Below are 12,159 nucleotides of genomic sequence, written 5' to 3' on the forward strand. Positions count from 1 at the left end.
CGCTGTACACTTTTTCTAAGTGTTGCAATATCTCATGAAGGAAATACTGGACAATCAAATTAATGACTTTCCAGGCTTCAGGATGCCTTTCTACACTATATAAAGGTGGAAAATTTGCATTGGAAACGTTTGGTTTAGCTGTTATAAAAGTTTGGTTTTTTAGTGCTGTAAATGCATTTTCAGCTCGCGCTGTACACATTTGCTATGAGAGGCATGATCTCATAAGGGAAATATTGGACAATCAAATTAATGACTGCTCAGGCTTCAGGATGTCTTTTTACACTATATAAAGGTGGAAATTTACATTGGAAACGTTTGGTTTAGCTGTTATAAAAGTTTGGTTTTTTAGTGCTGTAAATGCATTTTCAGCTCGCGCTGTACACATTTGCTATGAGAGGCATTATCTCATAAGGGAAATATTGGACAATCAAATTAATGACTGCCCGGGCTTCAGGATGTCTTTTTACTCTATATAAAGGTGGAAATTTACATTGGAAACGTTTAGTTTAGCTGTTAATGAAGTTTCGTTTTTTTAGTGCTGAAAATTCATTGTCTGCTGGCGCTGTACACTTTTTCTAAGTGTTGCAATATCTCATGAAGGAAATACTGGACAATCAAATCAATGACTTTCCAGGCTTCGGGATGCCTTTCTACACTAGATAAAGGTGGAAATTTACATTGGAAACGTTTGGTTTAGCAGTTATAAAAGTTTGGTTTTTTAGTGCTGTAAATGCATTTTCAGCTCGCACTGTACACATTTGCTATGTGAGGCATTATCTCATAAGGGAAATACTGGACAATCAAATTAATGACTTCCCAGGCTTCAGGATGCCTTTTTACACTCTATAAATGTGGAAATTTACATTGGAAACGTTTGGTTTAGCTGTTAATGAAGTTTCGTTTTTTTAGTGCTGAAAATTCATTGTCTGCTGGCGCTGTACACTTTTTCTAAGTGTTGCAATATCTCATGAAGGAAATACTGGACAATCAAATTAATGACTTTCCAGGCTTCAGGATGCCTTTCTACACTATATAAAGGTGGAAATGTACATTGGAAACGTTTGGTTTAGCTGTTATAAAAGTTTGTTTTTTTAGTGCTGTAAATGCATTTTCAGCTCGCGCTGTACACATTTTCTATGAGAGGCATTATCTCATAAGGGAAATATTGGACAATCAAATTAATGACTGCCCAGGCTTCAGGATGTCTTTTTACACTATATAAAGGTGGAAATTTACATTGGAAACGTTTGGCTTAGCTGTTATAAAAGTTTGGTTTTTTTAGTGCTGAAAATGCATTTTCAGCTCGCACTGTACACATTTGCTATGTGAGGCATTATCTCATAAGGGAAATACTGGACAATCAAATTAATGACTGCCCAGGCTTCAGGATGTCTTTTTACACTATATAAAGGTGGAAATTTACATTGGAAACGTTTGGTTTAGCTGTTATAAAAGTTTGTTTTTTTCGTGCTGTAAATGCATTTTCAGCTCGCGCTGTACACATTTGCAATGAGAGGCATTATCTCATAAGGGAAATATTGGACAATCAAATTAATGACTGCCCAGGCTTCAGGATGTCTTTTTACACTATATAAAGGTGGAAATTTACATTGGAAACGTTTAGTTTAGCTGTTAATGAAGTTTCGTTTTTTTTAGTGCTGAAAATTCATTGTCTGCTGGCGCTGTACACTTTTTCTAAGTGTTGCAATATCTCATGAAGGAAATACTGGACAATCAAATTAATGACTTTCCAGGCTTCAGGATGCCTTTCTACACTATATAAAGGTGGAAATTTACATTGGAAACGTTTGGTTTAGCTGTTATAAAAGTTTGTTTTTTTAGTGCTGTAAATGCATTTTCAGCTCGCGCTGTACACATTTGCTATGAGAGGCATTATCTCATAAGGGAAATATTGGACAATCAAATTAATGACTGCCCAGGCTTCAGGATGTCTTTTTACACTATATAAAGGTGGAAATTTACATTGGAAACGTTTGGTTTAGCTGTTATAAAAGTTTGGTTTTTTTAGTGCTGAAAATGCATTTTCAGCTCGCACTGTACACATTTGCTATGTGAGGCATTATCTCATAAGGGAAATACTGGACAATCAAATTAATGACTGCCCAGGCTTCAGGATGTCTTTTTACACTATATAAAGGTGGAAATTTACATTGGAAACGTTTGGTTTAGCTGTTATAAAAGTTTGGTTTTTTAGTGCTGAAAATGCATTTTCAGCTCGCGCTGTACACATTTGCTATGAGAGGCATTATCTCATAAGGGAAATATTGGACAATCAAATTAATGGCTGCCCAGGCTTCAGGATGTCTTTTTACACTATATAAAGGTGGACATTTACATTGGAAACGTTTAGTTTAGCTGTTAATGAAGTTTCGTTATTTTAGTGCTGAAAATTCATTGTCTGCTGGCGCTGTACACTTTTTCTAAGTGTTGCAATATCTCATGAAGGAAATACTGGACAATCAAATTAATGACTTTCCAGGCTTCAGGATGTCTTTTTACACTATATAAAGGTGGAAATTTACATTGGAAACGTTTGGTTTAGCTGTTATAAAAGTTTGTTTTTTTAGTGCTGTGAAAATGCATTTTCAGCTCGCACTGTACACATTTGCTATGTGAGGCATTATCTCATAAGGGAAATACTGGACAATCAAATTAATGACTTCGCAGGCTTCAGGATGCCTTTTTACACTCTATAAATGTGGAAATTTACATTGGAAACGTTTGGTTTAGCTGTTAATGAAGTTTCGTTTTTTTTAGTGCTGAAAATTCATTGTCTGCTGGCGCTGTACACTTTTTCTAAGTGTTGCAATATCTCATGAAGGAAATACTGGACAATCAAATTAATGACTTTCCAGGCTTCAGGATGCCTTTCTACACTATATAAAGGTGGAAAATTTACATTGGAAACGTTTGGTTTAGCTGTTATAAAAGTTTGGTTTTTTAGTGCTGTAAATGCATTTTCAGCTCGCGCTGTACACATTTGCTATGAGAGGCATTATCTCATAAGGGAAATATTGGACAATCAAATTAATGACTGCCCAGGCTTCAGGATGTCTTTTTACACTATATAAAGGTGGAAATTTACATTGGAAACGTTTGGTTTAGCTGTTATAAAAGTTTGGTTTTTTAGTGCTGTAAATGCATTTTCAGCTCGCGCTGTACACATTTGCTATGAGAGGCATTATCTCATAAGGGAAATATTGGACAATCAAATTAATGACTGCCCAGGCTTCAGGATGTCTTTTTACTCTATATAAAGGTGGAAATTTACATTGGAAACGTTTAGTTTAGCTGTTAATGAAGTTTCGTTTTTTTAGTGCTGAAAATTCATTGTCTGCTGGCGCTGTACACTTTTTCTAAGTGTTGCAATATCTCATGAAGGAAATACTGGACAATCAAATCAATGACTTTCCAGGCTTCAGGATGCCTTTCTACACTAGATAAAGGTGGAAATTTACATTGGAAACGTTTGGTTTAGCAGTTATAAAAGTTTGGTTTTTTAGTGCTGTAAATGCATTTTCAGCTCGCACTGTACACATTTGCTATGTGAGGCATTATCTCATAAGGGAAATACTGGACAATCAAATTAATGACTTCCCAGGCTTCAGGATGCCTTTTTACACTCTATAAATGTGGAAATTTACATTGGAAACGTTTGGTTTAGCTGTTAATGAAGTTTCGTTTTTTTAGTGCTGAAAATTCATTGTCTGCTGGCGCTGTACACTTTTTCTAAGTGTTGCAATATCTCATGAAGGAAATACTGGACAATCAAATTAATGACTTTCCAGGCTTCAGGATGCCTTTCTACACTATATAACGGTGGAAATGTACATTGGAAACGTTTGGTTTAGCTGTTATAAAAGTTTGTTTTTTTAGTGCTGTAAATGCATTTTCAGCTCGCGCTGTACACATTTTCTATGAGAGGCATTATCTCATAAGGGAAATATTGGACAATCAAATTAATGACTGCCCAGGCTTCAGGATGTCTTTTTACACTATATAAAGGTGGAAATTTACATTGGAAACGTTTGGTTTAGCTGTTATAAAAGTTTGGTTTTTTTAGTGCTGAAAATGCATTTTCAGCTCGCACTGTACACATTTGCTATGTGAGGCATTATCTCATAAGGGAAATACTGGACAATCAAATTAATGACTGCCCAGGCTTCAGGATGTCTTTTTACACTATATAAAGGTGGAAATTTACATTGGAAACGTTTGGTTTAGCTGTTATAAAAGTTTGTTTTTTTAGTGCTGAAAATGCATTTTCAGCTCGCACTGTACACATTTGCTATGTGAGGCATTATCTCATAAGGGAAATACTGGACAATCAAATTAATGACTTCCCAGGCTTCAGGATGCCTTTTTACACTCTATAAATGTGGAAATTTACATTGGAAACGTTTGGTTTAGCTGTTAATGAAGTTTCGTTTTTTTAGTGCTGAAAATTCATTGTCTGCTGGCGCTGTACACTTTTTCTAAGTGTTGCAATATCTCATGAAGGAAATACTGGACAATCAAATTAATGACTTTCCAGGCTTCATGATGCCTTTCTACACTATATAAAGGTGGGAATTTACATTGGAAACGTTTGGTTTAGCTGTTATAAAAGTTTGGTTTTTTAGTGCTGTAAATGCATTTTCAGCTCGCGCTGTACACATTTGCTATGAGAGGCATTATCTCATAAGGGAAATATTGGACAATCAAATTAATGACTGCCCAGGCTTCAGGATGTCTTTTTACACTATATAAGGGTGGAAATTTACATTGGAAACGTTTAGTTTAGCTGTTAATGAAGTTTCGTTTTTTTAGTGCTGAAAATTCATTGTCTGCTGGCGCTGTACACTTTTTCTAAGTGTTGCAATATCTCATGAAGGAAATACTGGACAATCAAATTAATGACTTTCCAGGCTTCAGGATGCCTTTCTACACTATATAAAGGTGGAAATGTACATTGGAAACGTTTGGTTTAGCTGTTATAAAAGTTTGGTTTTTTAGTGCTGTAAATGCATTTTCAGCTCGCGCTGTACACATTTGCTATGAGAGGCATTATCTCATAAGGGAAATATTGGACAATCAAATTAATGACTGCCCAGGCTTCAGGATGTCTTTTTACACTATATAAAGGTGGAAATTTACATTGGAAACGTTTGGTTTAGCTGTTATAAAAGTTTGGTTTTTTAGTGCTTAAAATGCATTTTCAGCTCGCACTGTACACATTTGCTATGTGAGGCATTATCTCATAAGGGAAATACTGGACAATCAAATTAATGACTTTCCAGGCTTCAGGATGCCTTTCTACACTATATAAAGGTGGTAATGTACATTGGAAACGTTTGGTTTAGCTGTTATAAAAGTTTGGTTTTTTAGTGCTGTAAATGCATTTTCAGCTCGCGCTGTACACATTTATTATGAGAGGCATTATCTCATAAGGGAAATATTGGACAATCAAATTAATGACTGCCCAGGCTTCAGGATGTCTTTTTACACTATATAAAGGTGGAAATATACATTGGAAACGTTTAGTTTAGCTGTTAATGAAGTTTCGTTTTTTTAGTGCTGAAAATTCATTGTCTGCTGGCGCTGTACACTTTTTCTAAGTGTTGCAATATCTCATGAAGGAAATACTGGACAATCAAATTAATGACTTTCCAGGCTTCAGGATGCCTTTCTACACTATATAAAGGTAGAAATTTACATTGGAAACGTTTGGTTTAGCTGTTATAAAAGTTTGTTTTTTTAGTGCAGTAAATGCATTTTCAGCTCGCGCTGTACACATTTGCTATGAGAGGCATTATCTCATAAGGGAAATATTGGACAATCAAATTAATGACTGCCCAGGCTTCAGGATGTCTTTTTACACTATATAAAGGTGGAAATTTACATTGGAAACGTTTGGTTTAGCTGTTATAAAAGTTTGGTTTTTTAGTGCTGAAAATGCATTTTCAGCTCGCACTGTACACATTTGCTATGTGAGGCATTATCTCATAAGGGAAATACTGGACAATCAAATTAATTACTTCCCAGGCTTCAGGATGCCTTTTTACACTCTATAAATGTGGAAATTTACATTGGTAACGTTTGGTTTAGCTGTTAATGAAGTTTCGTTTTTTTAGTGCTGAAAATTCATTGTCTGCTGGCGCTGTACACTTTTTCTAAGTGTTGCAATATCTCATGAAGGAAATACTGGACAATCAAATTAATGACTTTCCAGGCTTCAGGATGCCTTTCTACACTATATAAAGGTGGAAATTTACATTTGAAACGTTTGGTTTAGCTGTTATAAAAGTTTGGTTTTTTAGTGCTGTAAATGCATTTTCAGCTCGCGCTGTACACATTTGCTATGAGAGGCATTATCTCATAAGGGAAATATTGGACAATCAAATTAATGACTGCCCAGGCTTCAGGATGTCTTTTTACACTATATAAAGGTGGAAATTTACATTGGAAACGTTTGGTTTAGCTGTTATAAAAGTTTGGTTTTTTAGTGCTGTAAATGCATTTTCAGCTCGCGCTGTACACATTTGCTATGAGAGGCATTATCTCATAAGGGAAATATTGGACAATCAAATTAATGACTGCCCAGGCTTCAGGATGTCTTTTTACACTATATAAGGGTGGAAATTTACATTGGAAACGTTTAGTTTAGCTGTTAATGAAGTTTCGTTTTTTTAGTGCTGAAAATTCATTGTCTGCTGGCGCTGTACACTTTTTCTAAGTGTTGCAATATCTCATGAAGGAAATACTGGACAATCAAATTAATGACTTTCCAGGCTTCAGGATGCCTTTCTACACTATATAAAGGTGGAAATGTACATTGGAAACGTTTGGTTTAGCTGTTATAAAAGTTTGGTTTTTTAGTGCTGTAAATGCATTTTCAGCTCGCGCTGTACACATTTGCTATGAGAGGCATTATCTCATAAGGGAAATATTGGACAATCAAATTAATGACTGCCCAGGCTTCAGGATGTCTTTTTACACTATATAAGGGTGGAAATTTACATTGGAAACGTTTAGTTTAGCTGTTAATGAAGTTTCGTTTTTTTAGTGCTGAAAATTCATTGTCTGCTGGCGCTGTACACTTTTTCTAAGTGTTGCAATATCTCATGAAGGAAATACTGGACAATCAAATTAATGACTTTCCAGGCTTCAGGATGCCTTTCTACACTATATAAAGGTGGAAATGTACATTGGAAACGTTTGGTTTAGCTGTTATAAAAGTTTGGTTTTTTAGTGCTGTAAATGCATTTTCAGCTCGCGCTGTACACATTTGCTATGAGAGGCATTATCTCATAAGGGAAATATTGGACAATCAAATTAATGACTGCCCAGGCTTCAGGATGTCTTTTTACACTATATAAGGGTGGAAATTTACATTGGAAACGTTTAGTTTAGCTGTTAATGAAGTTTCGTTTTTTAAGTGCTGAAAATTCATTGTCTGCTGGCGCTGTACACTTTTTCTAAGTGTTGCAATATCTCATGAAGGAAATACTGGACAATCAAATTAATGACTTTCCAGGCTTCAGGATGCCTTTCTACACTATATAAAGGTGGAAATGTACATTGGAAACGTTTGGTTTAGCTGTTATAAAAGTTTGGTTTTTTAGTGCTGTAAATGCATTTTCAGCTCGCGCTGTACACATTTGCTATGAGAGGCATTATCTCATAAGGGAAATATTGGACAATAAAATTAATGACTGCCCAGGCTTCAGGATGTCCTTTTACACTATATAAGGGTGGAAATTTACATTGGAAACGTTTAGTTTAGCTGTTAATGAAGTTTCGTTTTTTTTAGTGCTGAAAATTCATTGTCTGCTGGCGCTGTACACTTTTTCTAAGTGTTGCAATATCTCATGAAGGAAATACTGGACAATCAAATTAATGACTTTCCAGGCTTCAGGATGCCTTTCTACACTATATAAAGGTGGAAATGTACATTGGAAACGTTTGGTTTAGCTGTTATAAAAGTTTGGTTTTTTAGTGCTGTAAATGCATTTTCAGCTCGCGCTGTACACATTTGCTATGAGAGGCATTATCTCATAAGGGAAATATTGGACAATCAAATTAATGACTGCCCAGGCTTCAGGATGTCTTTTTACACTATATAAGGGTGGAAATTTACATTGGAAACGTTTAGTTTAGCTGTTAATGAAGTTTCGTTTTTTTAGTGCTGAAAATTCATTGTCTGCTGGCGCTGTACACTTTTTCTAAGTGTTGCAATATCTCATGAAGGAAATACTGGACAATCAAATTAATGACTTTCCAGGCTTCAGGATGCCTTTCTACACTATATAAAGGTGGAAATGTACATTGGAAACGTTTGGTTTAGCTGTTATAAAAGTTTGGTTTTTTAGTGCTGTAAATGCATTTTCAGCTCGCGCTGTACACATTTGCTATGAGAGGCATTATCTCATAAGGGAAATATTGGACAATCAAATTAATGACTGCCCAGGCTTCAGGATGTCTTTTTACACTATATAAAGGTGGAAATTTACATTGGAAACGTTTGGTTTAGCTGTTATAAAAGTTTGGTTTTTTAGTGCTTAAAATGCATTTTCAGCTCGCACTGTACACATTTGCTATGTGAGGCATTATCTCATAAGGGAAATACTGGACAATCAAATTAATGACTTCCCAGGCTTCAGGATGCCTTTTTACACTCTATAAAGGTGGAAATTTACATTGGAAACGTTTGGTTTAGCTGTTATAAAAGTTTGTTTTTTTCGTGCTGTAAATGCATTTTCAGCTCGCGCTGTACACATTTGCAATGAGAGGCATTATCTCATAAGGGAAATATTGGACAATCAAATTAATGACTGCCCAGGCTTCAGGATGTCTTTTTACACTATATAAAGGTGGAAATTTACATTGGAAACGTTTAGTTTAGCTTTTAATGAACTTTCGTTTTTTTAGTGCTGAAAATTCATTGTCTGCTGGCGCTGTACACTTTTTCTAAGTGTTGCAATATCTCATGAAGGAAATACTGGACAATCAAATTAATGACTTTCCAGGCCTCAGGATGTCTTTTTACACTATATAAAGGTGGAAATTTACATTGGAAACGTTTGGTTTAGCTGTTATAAAAGTTTGGTTTTTTAGTGCTATAAATGCATTTTCAGCTCGCGCTGTACACATTTGCTATGAGAGGCATTATCTCATAAGGGAAATATTGGACAATCAAATTAATGGCTGCCTAGGCTTCAGGATGTCTTTTTACACTATATAAAGGTGGAAATTTACATTGGAAACTTTTAGTTTAGCTGTTAATGAAGTTTCGTTTTTTTAGTGCTGAAAATTCATTGTCTGCTGGCGCTGTACACTTTTTCTAAGTGTTGCAATATCTCATGAAGGAAATACTGGACAATCAAATTAATGACTTTCCAGGCCTCAGGATGTCTTTTTACACTATATAAAGGTGGAAATATACATTGGAAACTTTTAGTTTAGCTGTTAATGAAGTTTCGTTTTTTTAGTGCTGAAAATTCATTGTCTGCTGGCGCTGTACACTTTTTCTAAGTGTTGCAATATCTCATGAAGGAAATACTGGACAATCAAATTAATGACTGCCCAGGCTTCAGGATGTCTTTTTACACTATATAAAGGTGGAAATATACATTGGAAACTTTTAGTTTAGCTGTTAATGAAGTTTCGTTTTTTTAGTGCTGAAAATTCATTGTCTGCTGGCGCTGTACACTTTTTCTAAGTGTTGCAATATCTCATGAAGGAAATACTGGACAATCAAATTAATGACTTTCCAGGCTTCAGGATGCCTTTCTACACTATATAAAGGTGGAAATGTACATTGGAAACGTTTGGTTTAGCTGTTATAAAAGTTTGGTTTTTTAGTGCTGTAAATGCATTTTCAGCTCGCGCTGTACACATTTGCTATGAGAGGCATTATCTCATAAGGGAAATATTGGACAATCAAATTAATGACTTTCCAGGCTTCAGGATGCCTTTCTACACTATATAAAGGTGGAAATGTACATTGGAAACGTTTGGTTTAGCTGTTATAAAAGTTTGGTTTTTTAGTGCTGTAAATGCATTTTCAGCTCGCGCTGTACACATTTACTATGAGAGGCATTATCTCATAAGGGAAATATTGGACAATCAAATTAATGACTGCCCAGGCTTCAGGATGTCTTTTTACACTATATAAAGGTGGAAATATACATTGGAAACTTTTAGTTTAGCTGTTAATGAAGTTTCGTTTTTTTAGTGCTGAAAATTCATTGTCTGCTGGCGCTGTACACTTTTTCTAAGTGTTGCAATATCTCATGAAGGAAATACTGGACAATCAAATTAATGACTTTCCAGGCTTCAGGATGCCTTTCTACACTATATAAGGGTGGAAATTTACATTGGAAACGTTTGGTTTAGCTGTTATAAAAGTTTGGTTTTTTAGTGCTGAAAATGCATTTTCAGCTCGCACTGTACACATTTGCTATGTGAGGCATTATCTCATAAGGGAAATACTGGACAATCAAATTAATGACTTTCCAGGCTTCAGGATGCCTTTCTACACTATATAAAGGTGGAAATGTACATTGGAAACGTTTGGTTTAGCTGTTATAAAAGTTTGGTTTTTTAGTGCTGTAAATGCATTTTCAGCTCGCGCTGTACACATTTACTATGAGAGGCATTATCTCATAAGGGAAATATTGGACAATCAAATTAATGACTGCCCAGGCTTCAGGATGTCTTTTTACACTATATAAAGGTGGAAATATACATTGGAAACGTTTAGTTTAGCTGTTAATGAAGTTTCGTTTTTTTAGTGCTGAAAATTCATTGTCTGCTGGCGCTGTACACTTTTTCTAAGTGTTGCAATATCTCATGAAGGAAATACTGGACAATCAAATTAATGACTTTCCAGGCTTCAGGATGCCTTTCTACACTATATAAAGGTAGAAATTTACATTGGAAACGTTTGGTTTAGCTGTTATAAAAGTTTGGTTTTTTAGTGCAGTAAATGCATTTTCAGCTCGCGCTGTACACATTTGCTATGAGAGGCATTATCTCATAAGGGAAATATTGGACAATCAAATTAATGACTGCCCAGGCTTCAGGATGTCTTTTTACACTATATAAAGGTGGAAATTTACATTGGAAACGTTTAGTTTAGCTGTTATTAAAGTTTGTTTTTTTAGTGCTGTAAATGCATTTTCAGCTCGCGCTGTACACATTTGCTATGTGAGGCATTATCTCATAAGGGAAATACTGGACAATCAAATTAATGACTGCCCAGGCTTCAGGATGTCTTTTTACACTATATAAAGGTGGAAATTTACATTGGAAACGTTTGGTTTAGCTGTTATAAAAGTTTGGTTTTTTAGTGCTGAAAATGCATTTTCAGCTCGCACTGTACACATTTGCTATGTGAGGCATTATCTCATAAGGGAAATACTGGACAATCAAATTAATGACTTCCCAGGCTTCAGGATGCCTTTTTACACTCTATAAATGTGGAAATTTACATTGGAAACGTTTGGTTTAGCTGTTAATGAAGTTTCGTTTTTTTAGTGCTGAAAATTCATTGTCTGCTGGCGCTGTACACTTTTTCTAAGTGTTGCAATATCTCATGAAGGAAATACTGGACAATCAAATTAATGACTTTCCAGGCTTCAGGATGCCTTTCTACACTATATAAAGGTGGAAATGTACATTGGAAACGTTTGGTTTAGCTGTTATAAAAGTTTGTTTTTTTAGTGCTGTAAATGCATTTTCAGCTCGCACTGTACACATTTGCTATGAGAGGCATTATCTCATAAGGGAAATATTGGACAATCAAATTAATGACTGCCCAGGCTTCAGGATGTCTTTTTACACTATATAAAGGTGGAAATTTACATTGGAAACGTTTGGTTTAGCTGTTATAAAAGTTTGGTTTTTTAGTGCTTAAAATGCATTTTCAGCTCGCACTGTACACATTTGCTATGTGAGGCATTATCTCATAAGGGAAATACTGGACAATCAAATTAATGACTTCCCAGGCTTCAGGATGCCTTTTTACACTCTATAAAGGTGGAAATTTACATTGGAAACGTTTGGTTTAGCTGTTATAAAAGTTTTTTTTTTTCGTGCTGTAAATGCATTTTCAGCTCGCGCTGTACACATTTGCAATGAGAGGCATTATCTCAT

Source organism: Idiotropiscis lumnitzeri, unplaced genomic scaffold (genome assembly GCF_059441095.1).
Source record: "Idiotropiscis lumnitzeri isolate Australia: NSW breed Sydney's pygmy pipehorse unplaced genomic scaffold, RoL_Ilum_1.0 HiC_scaffold_80, whole genome shotgun sequence".
In the NCBI taxonomy this organism is placed as follows: Eukaryota; Metazoa; Chordata; class Actinopteri; order Syngnathiformes; family Syngnathidae; genus Idiotropiscis; species Idiotropiscis lumnitzeri.